Source organism: Arachis ipaensis, chromosome B1, assembly GCF_059453495.1.
Source record: "Arachis ipaensis isolate K30076 ecotype BB chromosome B1, ASM5945349v1, whole genome shotgun sequence".
In the NCBI taxonomy this organism is placed as follows: Eukaryota; Viridiplantae; Streptophyta; class Magnoliopsida; order Fabales; family Fabaceae; genus Arachis; species Arachis ipaensis.
Genome location: NC_142436.1, coordinates 99,333,157 through 99,345,605, shown reverse-complemented (window position 1 = coordinate 99,345,605; position 12,449 = coordinate 99,333,157).

Here is a 12,449-nt window from a genome sequence, read left to right as displayed (position 1 = left end):
TTTAATTCATGTATTGATTTCTATTTCAAGAATTGTTTTCGTTCTTTATTTTATGAATTTGGGTGGAACGGAAGTATGACCCTTGTTCTAATTGAGTTCTTGTATAACTTGGAAAAGCTCTTTACTTAAACAACAGCTTGAAAACAATTTCTTCTAATTATATGGACTTAACGGGATACGTGACATATAATCCTTTTATATTTGGGTAATTAGAGTTTCTGTGGCACATAAACTAGAATTGAACTTCATCCTCTAATTAGAATTAAATGACCAAGGAATTGGCGATTGATGAAAGTAAGAGTAGACTAAGAAGGTCTAAGGAATTAGGGCTTAGTCATATAAAGTTTGCCATGAATTGAATCTTGCATGATTAAAAAAGTTAGTAAGAAAAGTTAATCTGAAAAATAGATATCTCTGAAGCCTTAACTGTTTCTCCATATATTATTCTCATCAATTTACGGCTTGCTGTTTTAATTTCTGAATTGCTATTTAATGCTTTTGAATACCAAAACACTCTTTTCTGTTCGTCTGACTAAGCCATTCACTCAACCATTGTTGCTTGATCCATTAATCCTCGTGGGATCGACCCTCACTCACCTGAGGTATTACTTGGTATGACCCGGTGCACTTCCCCGTTAGTTTGTGGTTATAAATTCCGCACCAGCCACACAGCCATGCCTAAACTATTTTCACTGATGTATTTTCTACGGTGGAGTTTCTACACCTCATAGATTAAGGTGTGGAGCTCTGCTGTTCTTCATGAATTAATGCAAGTACTATTGTTTCTCTTTCAATTCACGCATACTTCTTCTCCAATATATACTCTCGTACTTAGTTCAGTTAAGTCAGAATGAAGGGGTGGCCCGTGACAATCACCCAATCTTCGTTACTCGCTTAGCTAAGATCCGCGTGCCTGACAACTATTAGTTTTTACATAGTTTTTAGTATATTTTAGTTACTTTTTATTATATTTTTATTAGTTTTTATGAAAAAATCACATTTCTGGACTTTACTATGAGTTTGTGTATTTTTCTGTAATTTCAGGTATTTTCTGGCTGAAATTGAAGGATCTGAGCAAAAATCTGATTCAGAGGCTAAAAAAGGACAGCATATGCTGTTGAATTCTGACCCTCCTGCACTCGAAGTGGATTTTCTTGAGCTACCGAAGCCAAATTGGCGCGCTCCCAATTGCGTTGGAAAGTAGACATCTTGGGCTTTCAAGAAATATATAATAGTCCATGCTATGCCCGATATTTGATGGCCCAAACTAGCGTCTAAGCGCCCACCATTGACCCTTTTATGGAGTAAAACGCCCAAACTGGCACCAGAACTAGAGTTAAACGCCCAAACTGGCACCCAAGCTGGCGTTTAACTCCAAGAATGGCCTATGCACGTGAAAGCTTCAATGCTCAGCCGAAGAACACACCAAGTGGGCCCCGAAAGTGGATTTCTGCACTATCTGCACTTAGTTACTTATTTTCTGTAATCCCTAGTAACTAGTTTAGTATAAATAGCACTTTTTACTATTATCTTTGGAACATCTTTTGATCATTTTTAGATCGGAGACTTAGACTTGGAGGCAGGCCACACGGCCATGCCTAAACTATTTTCACTTATGTATTTTCTACGGTGGAGTTTCTACACCTCATAGATTAAGGTGTGAAGCTCTGCTGTTCTTCATGAATTAATGCAAGTACTATTGTTTCTCTTTCAATTTACGCCTACTTCTTCTCCAATATATACTCTTGTACTTAATTCAGTTAAGTCAGAATAAAGGGGTGACCCGTGATAATCACCCAATCTTCGTTACTCGCTTAGCCAAGATCCGCGTGCCTAACAACCACAAGCGGTCTACATAATGTTTAACATAGTCATTGGACGACAGCCGGAGTATATTCTCTTGGATATCTAATACACGGACCGAGTCCATGAGATTAGTATCTTCATGGTATAGGCTAGAACCATTGGCAGCATTCCTGAGATCCGGAAAGTCTAAACCTTGTCTGTGGTATTCCGAGTAGGATCTGGGAAGGGATGAATGTGACGGGCTTCAAACTTGCGAATGTTGGGCGTAGTGACAGTGTGCAAAAGGACAAAGGTCCTATTTCGATGCTAGTGAGAACCGACAGATGATTGGCCGTGCGGTAGCTGTACTTGGTATTTTTCATCCGAGACGAAAAATCCGACAGTTGATTAGCCGTGCAGAGATCGTACCTGGTATTTTTTATCCGAGAGGATCATACAGCTTGCTATGGAAGGGAGCACGCATGATTGGAAGGCAATAGGAAAGCAGAGGTTCAGAAGCAACAAAGCATCTCCAAACGCTTATCTGAAATTCCAACCAATGAATAACATAAGTATCTCTATCTTATTCTATAGTTTATTTATCCTTTAATTATCAAAACCTCATAACCATTTGAATCCGCCTGACTAAGATTTACAGGATAACCATAGCTTACTTCAAACTGACAATCTCTGTGGGATCAACCCTTACTCACGTAAGGTATTACTTGGACGACCCAGTGCACTTGCTGGTTAGTTGTGCGGAGTTGTGGAAAGTGTGAATCACAATTTCGTGCACCAACCACCTACGCGTACGCGTGGGCGACGCTTACGCGTCGAATGGCGAACTCATTTTTCACTTGTACGCATGAAGTACGGGTACGCGTCGCGCCTTGTTGTTAAATTCTTACTTTTTTATTCCATCTTTTCACCTTCTTTCTTCCTCCTTTCTTACTTATTTCTTCTCCATCTTTTTAACTTCTCATCCTTCTTCACTTTCATTCTATTTTACTTAATTTATTTGCATACTTTCATTCATTGCATTTTAATTTTGTGCATATTTTTATTTTTTCTCTAAATTTATTATTTTTCCATTGGTGTTAAATTTTCTTAATCAACTATTACATCTTTTCTTGAATTATTCTGGTGCTTCATGACTTGTTTTATTCTGATTGTGTATTATTATTCATAAGTCAATGCTATTCTTTTATGATACTTGCATTCCATTTGCATTGATATGCACTTATACTATCTTGCATTACCCACTCCCTCTCCCCCATTTGTTGCAATTTTTGTACTATTGATATGCCATGTGCTTCTACTGTTTTCTCACTTGCATGTTGTAGCTACCATGTACTTGAGACTCTCGTTGTTTGGCATTAACCCACCCATGTTTTCTTCGTTTTCTATCTTTGTTTTTGGGTTACTTTTCTTCCCTTTTTCTTTCAGGATGGCCACCAGGAAGGAAAATGGAAAACTTTTGCATGGGACGACAGACAAGTCCATTTGCACAATCTTTGGAGAAACGCATCAGTTGGAGCAACCCGTCCACTTGCACATCTTAGCATGCACCGAGGACGGTGCAATCTTTAAGTGTGGGGAGGTCGATACCGACTTCTATGGGTTAGTTAGTTCCTATTTCAATTCCAATGTTTAATTTTATTTGTTAAATTAGTTGTTGCATTTGCATGTTTCATTGCATGTTTGTTTGATTTTGTGCATTTAGCTACTACTTGATTGAAGTAATATTTTCTTTTTCAAGACCCTTTTTATAGCATTTCACTAATTTAAATTGAAAAATTTTTATTGTTAAACTTGTCGAAGATTGTAATTTGGAACATGAATTATAGCTAAGAACACACAACCTGTGAGATTTGAGCTTAATTACATGGTTACATTATTTAACCATGCTATTTTATTCTTGTGTGTTTTCTTCTCTATGACTGTAATCTATATTTTGTTCCATTCTATATGTCCATTGTTTAGTATATTTAGTTATTTACATGCTTGCATATGATTGCGGCCATCATTTGTTATTATCTCACTTATCCCTGATAGCTACCCTTTCAATCACCTTTGTTAGCCACCTTGAGCCTTTTAATCCCTATTTGTTCTATATTTTACCACATCATTAGTATTAAGCGAAAAAACAATTAATTACCCCAATTGAATCTTTGGTTAGCTTAAGTTAGGGATTGTGTATCAATTAAGTGTGGGGAAATGTGGAAACTTGGGTTGATGAAAGTGTATAGTGTTCTATTGACAAAATATTGGGAATTTGGGTACCTACTCATGTAAGACCAAAAAAATTAAAAATTCATGTGCATTGATATGCTGTGCTTACTTTATTATTTTTAATCAAGTAAAAAAATAAAAAATTAAAAAAATTAAAAAACCAAAAATATTCAAATAAATGAGTAAATAAATAAGGGGACAAAGTTACCCCAATGTTAAGTTTAATGAAAGATCAATGCATATGTAGTCAAATTAAAAATAATTTGGTACATGAGTATGTGATGCAAAAGTGGGAATTATGGAAAGCTTAGGCTAGTCAATGATTCATATTTTAGCTCACTTGGCCATATATATATCCTCACCCTTACTTTAGCCCCATTACAACCTTGAAAAGACCTCATGATGTTTGCATTGGTATACTAAATTTTTGTTGATTGGTTAGATGAAGAACAAAGTTTAGAAAGCATGACTAGAGAAGAGTAGAGTGATTAACCCTAGACACTTGAGAGATTAGAGTGCATATTCACTACCAGTAAGGGTTCAATGCTTGATTCTATGTTCCCTGCTTTCATGAGCTATCTTCTTACAAGTTTACTTGTCTTTTATTGTATGATTCGAATTAGTGGAATCTGATTTATGGTTGTCTTAGAGAACTTATTTGCTTTTAACCAAGTAGACAGAATCATCTTAGCATATAGTTGCATTCATAGGTTGCATCTCATGAGTCTTACTTTCCCCCATTCATTCTGTATATCTCCTTGAGCTTAGCATGAGGACATGCTAATGTTTAAGTGTGCAGAGATTGATAAACCACTATTTTATGGTTTATCTTGTGCTAATTTGAGTGATTTTTATCAATTCTTTGCTCACTTATTCATATAATTTGCATGGTTTTACAATTCCTTCCTGATTTTGTGATATAGTTGAAAACATGTTTCCTAGGCCTTTAAACTATCAATTTTAATTATCCTTCATTACCATTCGATGCCGTGATATGTGTTAAGTGATTTCAGGATTTATAGGGCAGGAATGGCTTAAAGGATGGAAAGAAAGCATGCAAAAGTGGAAGGAATACAAGAAATTGAAGGAATTGCTGAGCTATCAAGCCTGACCTCTTCGTACTAAATCGACCGTAACTTGAGCTACAGAGGTACAAACGAGGGAGTTCTAGTTGCGTTTGAAAGCTAACATCCGAGGCTTCGAAATGATATATAATTTGCCATAGTTGCCTTGAAGATAATCAATGCGCATGCGTGCATCACGTGCACACGTGCATCTGTGAAAATTCAGCGTATCAGAATTCACCCCCAGCATTTTGTGGGCTCCTTTTGGCCCAGTTCCAAGCCCAAAAAATACAGAATAAGAGTTGTAGAATGGAGGAAACACAAGACACAACTCACACAATATTCATTCACATAATTTTTGGTTTAGATGTAGTTTCTAGAGAGAGAGGCTCTCTCCTCTCTCTAGGTTTTAGGATTTCTCTTAGTTTTAGGTTTATTTCTTCCCAATTCCAGGTTAAATATTCCTTTAATTTAGTTTCTCTTCTACCTTAATTTATTCTAGCATTCTAGTTTATTTATTTTCCCAATTTGGTTTATGAACTCCATGTTAGATTTGATTTCTTTATTTAATGCAATTTGAGGTATTTCATATTTATGATTTTAATTTAGCTTTTTACATTCTTAGCTTTGGTTGAGTAATTAGAAACTCTTGAGTTATCAAACTCCTTTGTTGATTGATAATTGAAAGTTGCTAATTGACTTGAATTCCACTAACTCTAGTCTTTCCTTGGGAGTTGACTAGGACTTGAGGATTCATAATGATTTATCCATTTGACTTACCTTCATAGTAGAGGTTAACCAAGTGGGAGTAATAAACAATTCTCATCACAATTGATAAGGATAACTAGGATAGGACGTCTGATTCTCATACCTTGCCAAGAGTTCACTTAATTATTAGTTTATTTTATTATCATTTACATTCCATGTTCAATATTCAAAAACCCCAAAAATATACTTTTCCATAACCAATAATAAATCATACCTCCCTGCAATTCCCTGAGAGACGATCTGAGGTTTAAATACTTCGGTTATCAATTTTATTAGAGGTTTGCTTAAGTGACAAACAATTTTTTGTACGAAAGGATTCTTTGTTGGTTTAGAAACTATACTTACAACGTGATTACTTTTGTGATATTCTTTACTAGCAAAAATTCGTTCGTCAAGTATAAAGTGTTGGAATCTGATTACTGCAAGTACCATGGAATGTGTAAGTATTTCAACAACGGATGCACATGGTTGATTCAAATCAGACTCTGGTAGCACAGAGGTATTTGGGAGGTGAAACGGTATAATGGACCGCATACTTATCTGGACATTTCAATATCTAGTGATCACAGGAGGCTCGATTACCATGTGATCTCAGCATTCATACTCCCTATGATCAGAGCCGATGCTGCTGATGCGCACAAAACTTGTCTCTCAACAAATTTTCTTCGGCAAGTGTACCAAATTTGTCGTCAAGTAAAAACTCACAATAGAGTGAGGTCGAATCCCACAGAGATTGATTGATTAAGCAACTTTAATTAGAGGAATGTTCTAGTTGAGCGAACCAGAATTTGATTTGAGATTTGTAGAAAATTAAATGGCGGGAAAGTAAATAGCAGAAACAGTAAATGCTAGAAATAAAGAGCTGAATGTAAATGGCGGAAAGTAAATTGCAGAATCTTAAATGGGAATGGGGTAATTGCTCATAAAAGTAAATGGCAGAAATTAAAGAGAATGGGTAAGATCAGAAATGGGGAGTTCATTGGGTTCAGGAGATGTTGCATTCTCCGGATCAAGTTCATTTTCATCTCTTCCTCAATCAATGCATTCATTGATCTCCTTGGCAATCTTAAGTGATCGAATTCCAATTTCTTGGTAATTCAATCTCTCAAATCTTGATCAATAGCCAATTCCTTGGTCAATTGCTCATGAGAAGAGATGAAGTATGGTCACTGATTATACCACATGCATTTCCCAAATCAAGTGTTGGTAGGATTATAGTCACATATCCATCCAAACCCAATTTGGTCCAGCATGAGAAAGCATTTCTAGCATGATCTCTTCATTCCTCTTTCAAGGTTCAGAAGAGATCCAAGTATGAATAGCTTCTTTTCCAAGATAACTGCCCAATTGGATGAAGATCAAAAGCTTTCTAGTAAAATCAAGAGAAAAGATAGAAGAATGAGAACAATAGAGCTCTCTAACCCAATGAAAGGGGTTTAGTTGTTCATAGCTCTGGAAAATGAAAACCAAGATGGAGAATACATGATGAAAGTAAAACTAGAAGTGCAGAGAAAGTAAAATACAGAGAGTAGTTCTATGCCAAAGGCTCCCTAAAGTTTCCAACTCCCTAACTAATTCAAAGCTACTCCTATATATACTATTCTTCTCATCTTCTAGTTGGCTCTTCAAGTCTTGGGTATGGGCCTCTGAATCTTGAGTTTGAAGCAGTTATCCTTTTCATTGGGCTTAGCTTTGCTTGCAGAGAGAAAAGGTGAAGTAGGCAGGGACTTTGACTCAGGACGTTAGTGGTGTCAACGTTAAGTGAAAGTGTGGGTTCGAAAACGTTAGTGACAATCACCTTTTTCACTAACATTCCTAACCCAAATATGATCACGTTGACTTCAACGTTAGTGGCACTAACGTGACCACTAACGTTGCCTCTTGGTCCTTCGCACACGTTATTGGGACTTACCTTTCCCAATAACGTGGATAGTCCTCCCTTGTCCCTACGTTAGAGTCCACGTTAACTAGGTTAACGTGGCTTCTAACGTAGCAGTGCCAATTCTTCGAGAACGTTAGTGACACTTACCTTTGTCACTAACGTTCCAATGTGCCCCTTTCCCACGTTAGAGTCCACGTTAACTAGGTTAACATGGCTTCTAACGTAGTAATGCTAGCCATCCCCAACGTTAGTGACAAATGTGAGTGTCACTAACGTTGGCTCATCATCTCTTTATCCACGTTAGCTTCCACGTTAACTAAGTTAACGTGGGAGTTAACGTGGCTTATGGAGGCTTGGCCAACGTTAGTGACAAAGGTGAATGTCATTAACGTTGGCTTCTCTTTTGCTTCTTAACGTTAGAGTCCACGTTAAGTAAGTTAACGTGGCAACTAACGTGGCCAATTATGAGCTTGGTCCAACGTTAGTGACAAAGGAGAGTGTCACTAACATTGGCCTTGTTGTCTTCTTCCACGTTAGAGTTCACGTTAACTTAGTTAACGTGACTCTTAACGTGGGCTTATGATGGCTTCGAGGGCGTTATTGGCGATTACCTTTCTCATTAACTTTGCAAGTTAGCACCCATTCCACGTTAGAGGTCACGTTAGTGGAACTAACGTGACTGCTAACGTAGTTCTTCTTTGCTTCCTTTGTCGTGAAATCAAGCAACAAAGTGCATCAAAGTTCTAGTCCAAGTCATGAGTCATGCATCATCCAATTTGTCATATAATTCATGCAAAATTCTCATGAAATTATGTAAAGTGCACAATGTATTCTTGAATCAAGATGTAAGTGAATATCTACCCAAAACTAGCTTATTTTCTAAGAAATTGCATAAAACTACCTTAAAAACAGTAAAGAAAAGGTCAGTGAAACTGGCCAAAATGCCCTGGCATCACAACACCAAACTTAAAGCTTGCTTGTCCCTAAGCAAGTACTGGAACAAGAGAATGATGAATAGAATGCCAAGAGAAATGAGTCATTCTTGTGGAAGTCATGTTCCTGGTTTTATGGTGGTTTCATGCATAGCAACTTAAGTTCATTCCTTCACTGGCTTTCAGACCTTTATCATGTTCTAGAATACTCACTTGATTGCATCCCATGAGACTTTTATTCATTGATCCTTTTGTTGTCATTTCAGGGCTTATTTGTGTTCTTAGGCTAAGTGCTCTGTAAGGGGGCAACTCTTTAGAATAAGCTTTCAGCCAACACTCCCGAACCAGTTGGTTCAAGGTGCTAGGTGTTGAAGCACCCCTAAAGACTTACTTCCTCAAGTCTCTCCCCCATACATACACGCCACAGGCACATGGTTTGTTTATTTTCTTTCCTTGAGGTCTTGGTGTCCAGCACCTCTTTGGGTTACTAAATGTTCTGTAGCAAAGATTGCTCTTGATAGTGGACTTTCAGCTGATAATCTCGGGTTAGTCAACCCAAGTTACCAGGTGATAAAGCATCCCTGAGAGCTTAGTAATCCAAGCAGATCCTTGGTATAGGAACACCACAGACACATCCCTCAAGACTTAAACCCTTAGTGCCTAGCCTCTTTTCTTGCTATTTTTCTTTTATTCTTCAACTTTGATTGTTCTTTCCCTTTTTCTTATTAGGATCTTGTTATTTAGCTAGTCTCATGGGGTGTGTTCAAGCATATGATTCATGACAGATAGTTGTCTTCCCACCTTGTGGTTGAACCAACTTAGCTAACTTATGACCACACCACAAACTCAGGAACTTACTCCATAGTACGAACTCCACTCTAGTCTTTTATAAAACACTCCTTCTCTTTTCATTTGATTCACAAGGACAAGCATACAAGTAAGTAAGGAAATGATGCAGTAATGACATTCAGACTAGCAATCCTAGACCTAAGCAATGAAAAACTTAAAAGACAGAATTTAAAAAGGTTCCAACTAACGAGTAACTATTAATCAAAAGTGCATTCGGACTTCCAACTTTCATCATTCTAAGTACATGGAATTAAGTACAATACAACCTTTGGGTGATGGTTTCTAGTTGCCCTCTTTTTGTCATCATCCTAGTTTTTGCTACCTCACTTCCTTGGGTGAAGGTGCACCATTTTCTCATAAGATTCCTTCAAAGTTATTGGAAGTTGTTTGTTCCCAAAGCACTTGAGAAATAGTTAGCTTGCATGTATGCTTGTGACTTCTGAACTTAATTTGGTGTGTGAACACCAAACTTAGTTCCTTGCCCAGTACAAAACCTTGCATATATGCAGAGAACCTCATATCTTGTTATTAACAAAACAATTATTAACTAAAGTCTAACTACATCTAAGTGGTTTCCCTTGATTGGTTGGAGCTAGCAATGTGCTTTGGAAGTGGAGTGTGATTCTAACTAATATCCTTTGGTGGGACACCAAACTTAGAATTACACTTTCACTCTTGGATTGTTTTGGTGTGGAACACCAAACTTAGCTCCTCGCAATACAGGGGAAACAACTTGTGACCTTTATTGAAATAAAGATGAAAAGGAAACTACCTGAGGTTGGGTTGCCTCCCAACAGAGCGCTCTTTTATCGTCGCTAGCTCGACGATTCCTCAATTACTTGAGATGATACTTTACTCTGGGGTTTTGCAGGGGATGGGCATAAGGATCATCGTCTTTATGAGGGGGCTTGGTTCGGTCTTCAAGGGTCTCATTCTTTTCAATGTTGCATGGAAATATTTTCCAATGCATCCCTCCTTGATGCACGTGTGTAGTACCCTCCTCTTGTGGTGTCCGAACCTTCCTCATTTAATTTTCCAATCAATCCCCTTCAATGCTCCTTTCCCTTTTCCTATAAAAATAAAATAAAAAAATTAATATCATTGAGAAATTAAACTTTACGGCTAGAATAATAAAGAAAAAGAACTAGATTATTTATTCATGAACACCAACTAACTAACTAACTGTGTATCCTTATATGCACATTGGTGGCATCTTGGGTGACACCAAACTTAGTTTGTAGCACTGTGATGAAAAAGTTTTATTCAAGGCTCCAAGATTAGCATGCTCTGGTTTGCATTCATGCTCTCTCGGCATGCTTTGAACACCAAACTTATTCTTCACTATATACTGCCTAATAAGGATTTCACCAAGTGTTTACCAAGTTTGGGTTGGAATTCATGAATATTGACTTATTCACTATTTTCTAAAAGCATATAAAACATGGGTTGCCTCCCATGAAGCGCTTCTTTAGCGTCACTAGCTTGACGTTTCTCCTTCATCAGGGAGGTTGATAATGCTTCAAGTCCTCCCCTCTTGCTGTGGACCTATATCCATTGGTTGTATCAATGATCTCTACATGTTCCAAGGAGAGAACTCTGTTGATAGTGAAGACCTTAGGTAACTGAGATGGTACAGTGGGGAGATTAGGGGGGATATCTGGGAAGTAAGCTGAGATCACTTTATTCCCTGAAGAGAAGTCCTCGGTAGGGATCTTCTTGTTCCTCCACCTCCTTGGTACCTTCTTCTTTGTTCCTTGTGATGTTGTCTTACTCTTTGTGACATCCTCCTCTAAGGAAATGTGGTTACTGGTCTCATATGATTCTGGTGGTTTGGGTTCCTCCTGATTTTCATTGAGCTGTGGCAATTGCTATTTGCCTTGTTCATCAATCAAGGGAGTTCCCAGATGTGCTGGTTGTGCTTCAGTGCTTGTTTCTTCCTTCAGTATCTCACTGTGATTCTTCCTTGGTTCCTTGTTCTCTTGATCTGTTTCTTGTGAGAGTTTGAAGACATTAAAGCTGAGTTGTTCATCATGGATCCTCAAAATTAGCTCCCCTCGCTCTACATCTATGAGTGCTCTGGCTATAGCTAGGAATGGTCTTCCAAATATGATTGGGTGAGTGTGACTCTCTTCCATGTCCAATATGACAAAGTCTATTGGGAGGAAGTATTTCCCAACCTTTACCAACACATTTTCCACCACTCCTATTGCTTGTTTTTGAGTTTTATCAGCCAGCCTGATGACTACATCTGTGGGCATTATCTCATTGATCTGCAGCCTCTTCATAAGGGATAAGGGCATTAAGTTGATGCTTGCTCCCAAATCGCAGAGTCCCTTATCAAACATGGTTTCTCCGATGGCACAAGGAATGTAGAAACTCCCTGGGTCCTTTCTTTTTGTAGGCAACTCTGGTTGAATGAGGGCGCTGCACTCCTTGTTCATCACTATAGTTTGGCCTCCCTTGAGTGAGCTTTTCCTGGGAAGCAGTTCCTTCATATACTTGATGTATGCAGGCATTTGTTGGATGGTCTTGATGAATGGTATGTTTACATGCAGAGATGCAAACAAGTCAAGAAATCTTGAGTATATTCTCTTCTCCACAGCACCATTGAGTAGTTGGGGAAAGGGTGCATAGAGTCTCAGCAGCTCCTGTTGTGAGATTTTTGGTTCTTGGTGATCTTTTTCCTTCTTCTCTGCTGAGGTATCTCCAGGTTGTTCTGACGGCTTGTTTGGCTTATCCTCAGTCTCCTTACCACTTATAGTGACCATCTTGCAATCTTCCCATCTTACTTTCTTTGTTTCACCTCTCGAATTTTTCTCTGTGTCACTTGGGAATCCATCTGTAGGTTTGGGAATCTGCTCAGAGAGATACCCCACTTGAGATTCCAACCTCTTGATGGTGTCTCCCTGGTTCTTAAAATTTTCTCGTACTTCCTCC